This window comes from Arachis ipaensis, chromosome B08, assembly GCF_000816755.2.
Source record: "Arachis ipaensis cultivar K30076 chromosome B08, Araip1.1, whole genome shotgun sequence".
In the NCBI taxonomy this organism is placed as follows: Eukaryota; Viridiplantae; Streptophyta; class Magnoliopsida; order Fabales; family Fabaceae; genus Arachis; species Arachis ipaensis.
This window is the reverse complement of record NC_029792.2, coordinates 129,104,367-129,112,812: the sequence shown is the minus strand read 5'-3', so window position 1 is coordinate 129,112,812 and position 8,446 is coordinate 129,104,367. Positions and strand designations below refer to the sequence as shown.

The window sequence follows — 8,446 nt, the reverse complement described above, 5'->3', positions numbered from 1 at the left end:
GATTATTCTAAATTAATTTTATTTATTTATTTGTTTTTTTTTATGTAATTCATAACAGGATAAAATATTTTATCATTTATACGTAAATTTTATTATCACGATTTAGTAGGGTTTTGAGTTTAAATTAATAAATTTTTACATCCTATCATGATTTAATGAGTTGAATGCAACATATTGCTAAATCAATGTACCCTACAACAATTTAGCATAAGGCACAATAAGAATAAAATGCATTTGTTATGTTTAATCAAATATCACTCTTTCAAAAAGTCTAACTATGTGAATAAAAAATTTATTTAAAAAGACACAATATTTTACTCATTTCTTTACTAATTATAACATTATTATCGTCATAATAAATTAATGTAATCTACTAATGTCTACTAAATTCGATTAGACCACACATGGTTGATAAATAACAACATTACACAATATAAATTTAGACAATCAACATGGCCAATCAAATTAGATTATTATAGACTTTTTATAAAGAGTTTAATTTTGATGCACTGATAGTGTAAAGTATTTTATATAATCGTATAATCACATTCATTTTTTTAGATGATCATTCACACAGTCAATGTGAAAGTTAATTATTTTTACTGATGTGATATTGCATAATTAAATGGTTTAATTACTCTGTCAGTTCCTATAATTTTATTGAATTTTCAATTAGGTCCATATACTTTTTTCTTTTCGATTGAGTCCTTATACCGTATTAGATTATGTATTAGCTTCTGCAATTTTCGCAAACCCCAATGCGGTTCCTGTTACAATAAAAAATAAAAACTTGAAAAAAATAGTACAAAACCAAACATAGAATCACAATCCATAATTTAATATTTATTTTTTTTTAATATCAGATGGTATCAGAACAAATTAAAAGAACACACAAAAACCAAAATTAAAATCATAAAAGAGAAAAGGCACATTGATGATCATAACAACGAGGTACCTGAAAGTGGCGCCAAAAAACTTAAAAGCTGAAACAGCGACCGGAAAATGAAGCAAATGAGAAATTTGAGCTGAGAAAGGTAGTTGCTTTATGTTATGATGTTGGGTTTGGGAATTTGAGAGAATTTGGCTCTGATCAAAAGAGAGTTTCAGAGTCTTACTCTGTGCGGTGCATGGTTTCGCCAAAAACGACAAAAGGCTTTTGTTCATACCTGGCCCAAAAGCATCAGCCAGGTGACAAACCCCAATTTGACGGTTTGTTTTGTATTGATTTTTGGGGATTTTATCACCTTTTACCCATATTTATTCAAGAAATAGCATGGTTTTGTATATTCTCCTTTAATTGTGCTTGAATGTGAAAACATGCTTTTTAGGACTCAAAATAGCTAAATTTAATTCACCTTGATTCTATTAGATGCCTTGATATGTTTGTTAAGTGATTTAAGGTTTAGGAGGCAAAGATTGGATCAAGGGAATGAAGAAAGAAAGCATAGAAATGAGGACTATAATGAAGATGTGTATCAAGGATGGGATAACCAAAGGTGGGAGGAGCCATATGCTTATGATCAATCCTCATGGCAACAACCCCCACCAATGCACTATGAAGAAGAGCCATTCTATGATGCATATCAATCCAATGATTATGGTGAATCACCTTGTGACTTTCAAGAACCACCACCATATGCCTATGATCCATACCCTCAACATAACTTCCAACCATACTCACAAGCCCCTTCTTACCAACCACCTTCATATGACCCTAATCCATATCCATCCTACCAACAACCATATGAGCAATATGAACCACATATAGAGCCACCACCATTCCAACATCAATATTTTCAAGAGCCACCTCCTTCACATTATTACCAAGATGAACCACCTCCAATATATGAAAATTTTCAACCACAAGATGAATACTACTTTCCACCACAACCCCCCATGGAAGAATACTCATATCCATTGAACCAAGAGCCACATGATCCTAATCATATTATCCAAGAGGAACAAGAGTCAAGGAATTGTCTCAAGGAAGCATTGGATCAATTTCAAGCAACCATGGAGTGTGTTGTGCAACAAGTGGAAAGAGGGGAAATTATTGAACCACCACAACTCTACCAAGAAGAACCACCTTCCTACTATGAACCCTTCCCCCAAATTGATGAACCCTTCCATCCACCCCAACCTCCAATGGATGACATCCTTGATGTTCTTGTTCAAGGACAAGAGGAAATGAAAAGGGATGTGCAGCAATTCACGGCCGCCTTGGATGAGGTGGTAAACCGGTTAGCATCCCAAGAGCCACCCTCTCAAGGAACTCCCATGGCTACATGTGGGGAATCAAATGAAGAGCATAACATAAAAGAGAGATTGGTGGAGAATGAGGGAAGTTGCTTTGTATTGGAACAATTGGAGGAAGCTATGATTATTGAAGAAAGGGAAGAATTGGTTGAAGACTTAGGAGATGCGGAGCCTCCATGGGAATCTAGAATTGAAGAAAACCCCTCCAAGATGATTGAAATTGATGCTAGGAAGGAAAGTGCACACCTTCCAAGACATATTCCATATGAAGATTTGGATGGGATAGAGCAAGAAATGAGTTCCCTTGGTGATGAAGATCACTACAAAGGTGGGAATAGTGCTCAAATAGATGGGTCTAGGAGGATTGTTGGGCATTTCATAGAGAATTCATCTTGTTCACTACCCGGATGGATTAATAATGATGATCAACTTCAAGACGGGTGTGAAAATAAAGTGTGGGATCCCGGATTACAAGAAGAGGATCAACTTTGGGAGCCCCAAGCTTGTGAAGAACTCCATCAAGACTTGGCTCAATCCATGAAGAATCTTGGGGTGCAATGGAGAACCAAGCATTGGTGGAAGTTCCAAGATGAACACAAGCACAAGCCACCTTGATGAGGAGCTCCCCATAAGTCCAACTTAAGGACAATAAACAAAAGTGCTAGGTGGGAGACACCCCACCATGGTAAAATCTTTTCATTTTTTCTTTTGTAAATATTGGTAAAATTAGTTTAATTTCATGTTTAGATTAGTTGGTAGAGTTTAATTGGTAGTTTAAGTATGTTAAATAAGGTTTTATGGTGTTTTGGTAGCTGTTTGGAGGTTTGGAATGCTTGGATTGGTGCAAAAACATAGAAATTTTTTTTTGAAAAACAGAGCACCATCCACGCGTACGCGTACATGGCGCGTACGCGCACTTCCAGCATTTTCAAACATCCACGCGCGCGCCATGCGTGCGTACGCGTGGATTGAGAAGTTCCAACCTCCATACATTTTCCAGAGAGTTGTGCCTGCGCCGCGCCAACGTTGTGCCTCTGGCACAAACCCCACTTGCGCACACGCGCACATGACGCGTACGCGCCACTCTCGAAATAAGCCAACGACGCGCGCGCACCATGTGTGCGTACGCGCGGATTTCTTTCTCCCATCCACTTTTCTTTTCTTCTCCTCTTTCCAATTCTTTCCTTGTCCTTTCTTCTTCCCTTCTCCTACCCCTCATCCAACACTTCCAAACACCATGAATAACCATTTATTTTAGTTAGTTAATTAGTTAGTTGGTTAGTTAATTAGTTAGTTTTCGTTTAGCTTTCATTTTATTTTCTCTCTTTTCATTATACGTGTTGGAGTATTGACTTTGTTTACTATACATTGCTATATCCCTTATTGCCTAAATGCTATTTTAGCATGAATGTTTTTAGATAATCTTTGTTGGATTCTATGATTGAGGTTATATTTTGTTACTTGGTTTTGAGTTCTTCATGCTTACCTTTTGAAAAATACCAAGTGATGAGAATTGTCTTCGAGCTTATAACTCTTTTGAATTGCATGTTGTAGCTAGCCATCATGTGATTTGAATCTTTTTCCTCGATTAGGCTACCTCTTGATGGATGATGTTGAGCATTTACCTTAATGCATCGTATTTCATGATTATATCCGTCCATATGTTTGACTTGAATACTTTCATGCCTCTCTAATGCTTGTCTTACCTTACAAGCTTACTTAAAGCATCTCAAGCCCACTAGGATAAGTGAAGTGCATGTTTCTTTTGTGACATAGCTTTTATGCTAATGTGTATTCTAAACCGCGCAATTTAGAATTCACACACCTAATATTTCTTAATGTCACACTAATTCACTCACCTCATTCTAGTGATTTACCTCATTCCAACAATGTATGCTTCCTTGCTTTTATATCTTCTCATCTTATGGTTATATTTTTGTTTTTCATAACGAATGCACCACAAGCAACCATGGAAGTGGAAGAAAGAACACATAGCAATCCGGAGAGTCGCCGCACCCCCTTGCTCATCTTTGAGTGCACCGAGGACGGTTCATGTATTAATCAAATGTAAAACCTTATGCATTGATGCTCTTGTATATAGAAAGAAAAAAAAATGAGAAAAACAAAAGAAAAAGAAAAGAAAAATAATATGGAAAAGAAAGAAAATAAAAAAAAAGAAGAAAAAAATAATAAAAAGGGGACAAAATGCCCCAAGGCAAGGTCCAATAAAATCAATGCATAAGTGTTGTGAAATGCTTTATTGTAATTCCTAGGGAGAACGACCCGAGGTCCAATACTTCGGTTTATAAATTTTAGGGGTTTGTACTAGTGACAAACAACTTTTTGTATGAAAGGATTAGTGATTGGTTTAGAAACTATACTTGCAACGAGAATTCATTTGTGAAATTCTATACCATCAAAAATCCATTCATCACCAGGCCCAAAAACATACAAAGGCCCAAGAGATATTTACCGTATAACCGACCTCCTGAGAGGTCAGACAAGAATGCTACAAGTTGATAACTCCCCCCTAAAAGGAGTTGTAACTAACTCCTAATATCTCTCACCCACTTCTAGAAGAGAGATATAAAAAATCCTAAGATAAAGGGACGGTTATCCACCACTAAAAGTGGAACTACACCAACGGTGGTTATTAGCTCATTCATTATAAATACACTGACATTCTCAGGTATAGTTAAGTTCAATACACTTAAACCTACTAAGAACCTTGCTGACTTAAGTATCGTAGTGTTTTGCAGGTACCACCACCCATATCCCCACTCACAACTCGGGCGATGGCCACCAGACGTGGACTAAGTCGGAATCCACTCCATTGAGAATTTGAGCCTCACTTACAAGCCCAAAAGGCAACCAAGTTTTAGGTAACCTTCTGAACATTGGCGCTATTGTCGGGGACCTGGAAGTCGACACCCAATGGCGGACGATCAGTTCGAAGACGGACGTACCGCGTCGGAGTCGGATCCCGAATACCAAGACACCATCAATAATGATCAAGCTCTCGTGGTACCTCCCTCAGCAACAGAGGAGCCACGTGGAGAAGATACCTCAGGTGAACATCATCATAGAAGGATCCCTTCCAAAGTCCGCCACCTGGAAGGAGAAGAACAACCCTACTCCACTAACTTCATGGGGCTACTACACGGACATCATGGCTGACTTGAATAACTAGAGCAAGAATTGAAACGACAGTGGGAGGCAGAGAGAAATATGAAGAGAGAAATCAAGCGACGAAGAGAGCTAAAGGACAAGCTCTCAAAGCTGGAATCCAACATTCAAGGAAAGAATTCACGTGCAACTCGGGAGGATACCTAGTTGGGAGGAGAAGATCCTTTCACTAAAGATATCATGTGGGCTAAAATTCCTAGAAACTTCAAAAGCTCTGACATGCATTTGTATGACAGAATGACCAACCCGAGACACCAACTCAGCAATTTCAAAAGTCAGATGTATTTAACCGACACCTCCGATGCCACTCGGGGCAAAGCCTTCCCGACGACTTTGACAAAGTCGGCCATGAAATGGTTTGATAGCCTGCCCCCTAGGTCAGTTACTAGTTTTGACGAACTTGCACCAAATTCCTCACGCGACTTGCAATTCAGAAGGACAAGGTCAAGCATGCGCCTAACCTACTGGGAGTCAAACAAGAGGTTGGAGAATTCCCTAGAGACTACATGGAAAGGTTCAATAAAGCATGCTTGGAGATCCAGAACTTACCCACTGAGGAAATAAAAATGGGATTAGTCAACGGCATCTGAGAAGGCCCATTCTCCCAGTATATTTTAAAAAGACATCCGACTTCTTTGGGTGATGTACAAAAACGAGCTGAAAAGTACATCAACATGGAAGAGAACGCCAAACTGCGAAAACCGAACTAGCGATTAAGAAACCCTCTCCAAGCTCAGGAAAAAGAAAAAAGAGCCCAAGAAAAAGAAAGAATACAACCTGAAGAAACCTAGGAGGTATCATAATTACACCCCGCTACGAGTTTCCCTCATGGATGTCTACAGGAAAATCTGTCACACAGAGAAACTTCTCCCACCGCGACCAATAAAAAATAAGAAGGGGGAAAGCCGCAACGAGTAACATGAGTACCATAAGCTGTATGGGCACTCTACAAATGATTGTTACGACCTAAAAAATGTGATAGAAAAATTGGCCGGGGAAGGTCGGTTGGATAGATACCTCATGGAAAGGTCGGACAATCACTATAAAAGGAAGAGAGACGATGAAAAAGTCGGCCGAAGAAGTCAACCCCCACAAACCCCAGAGTGACACGTCCACATGATAGCAGGAGGCTTTGCTGGGGGAGGAGTGACCAAGTCGTCTCAGAAGAGACACTTGAAAGAGGTCTACCACATTAGAGAAGAGACTCCTGACCTCCTTACCATCTCCTATACAAAAGAAGACGCGCAGAGAATTGCACAGGGTACGATGACCCCGTGGTAATCACCATGATACTCGCCAATACAAATCTACATAGAATTTTGGTGGACCAAAGAAGCTCGACATACTATTTAAGCCTGCATTTGATAAATTAGGGCTGGAAGAAAAGAAGCTAAAGTCTTACCCAGATACTCTTTTCGGATTGGGAGATACCCCAATTAAGCCACTAGGGTTCATTTTCCTACATACTACTTTTAGAAAAGGATTGAAATAAAAAAACCTAAGTATTGATTATATTGTTGTAGATGTAGCTTCAGCCTACAATGTCCTAATTGGTAGGAGAACACTGAATCGGCTAGGGGCTGTTGTTTCTATTCCTCACCTCTGCATGAAATTCTCCACGCAGGAAGGAATTGCTACCATCAAAGGAGATCAGAAACTAGCCAAAAAATGTTACAATGAAAGCTTGAACTTACGAGGTAAAGGTAAAGAAGTCAATGCCATTGAGCTCGAAGGAGTCCGAAGAAAAGAAGAGATACGGCCACAACCTGAAAGAAAGACAGAAGAAGTCTAAATCGGGGAAGAAGTCAGAAAAAATACCAATGTAGGAGTCAATATGAGAACGGATCTGAAGAAGAAGCTCGTGAAACTCCTACAAGAAAACTCCGACCTTTTTGCTTGGAAGGCCTCTGATATGCTTGGAATAGACCTCGAGCTCATGACGCATAAGCTGGCGGTCTATCCCAGATCCCGACCTGTCCAGCAACGGCGTCGTAAGCTCGAACCAGCGCGAGCTCAAGTGGTCGAAGAACAAGTTCAAGCCCTACTTGAATCCGGATTCATTAGGGAGGTAAAATATCCGACATGGTTGGCAAATATGATACGGGTAAAGAAGCAGAATGGGAAATGAAGGATGTGTGTCGACTACACCAACCTAAACAAAGCTTGTCCAAAGGACCCATATCCCCTGGCCAACATTGATGCTTTGGTGGATTCTTCTTCAGGATACCAGTACCTATCATTCATGGATGCCTACTCGGGATACAATCAAATCCCGATGAACAAGCCAGACCAGGAGAAAACGTCGTTCATCATGCCCAGAGCGAACTACTGCTATGTGGTCATGCCTTTTGGATTAAAAAATGTAGGCGTCATATATCAAAGGTTAATGAACAAGATGTTTGCACCTCACCTTGAGAACCTATTGGAGGTATACGTGGACGACATGTTGGTAAAGATCAAAGATGAGGTCAATCTCCTGTCCGACCTCTCGCAAGTCTTTGACACCATAAGGAGGCATGGGATGCAACTAAATCCCACCGAATGCACCTTTACAGTAGAAGCCAGAAAATTCTTAGGATTTATACTTACACAAAGGAGGATTGAGGCTAACCCCGACAAGTGTAGAACAATCTCAGAAATGAGGAGTTCGACTTGCTTAAAAGAAGTCCAACAGCTGAACGGCGACTTGCCACCTTGTTCAGATTTTTGGCAGGATCAGCGTTGAAATGTCTTACAAGCTCCCTCCGCCGCCGCTCTCGCGCTACTTCTTCTCTCCTCGCCGGAGGTTTGTCATCATCTCTTCTGGTCGCTGTTAGTTCAGGTAGGCCTCCGCCTCCTTCTCGTCCCTAACCCTAACCCTTCCATTGTAATTTTGTTCCGATTTCATGATCCCTAGCCCTAACTAGGGGTGGCAACGAGGCGGGTAGGGGCGGGTTTTTGCTCTACCCGACCCCGCCCCGCCTGACATAAAACCCGCATAAAACCCGCCCTGCCCTACCCGCGG

General features: G+C 40.2%; 1 long non-coding RNA gene across 1 annotated transcript in view; it reads left to right on the top strand.

The window, feature by feature from the left end:
- Positions 8,174-8,446, top strand: part of LOC107612380 — a 1,039-nt gene continuing 766 nt past the window's right edge. Inside the window, exon 1 of the long non-coding RNA XR_002353150.1 lies at positions 8,174-8,263. This is a non-coding gene — a long non-coding RNA (uncharacterized LOC107612380). The remainder of the gene's footprint in view (positions 8,264-8,446) is intronic.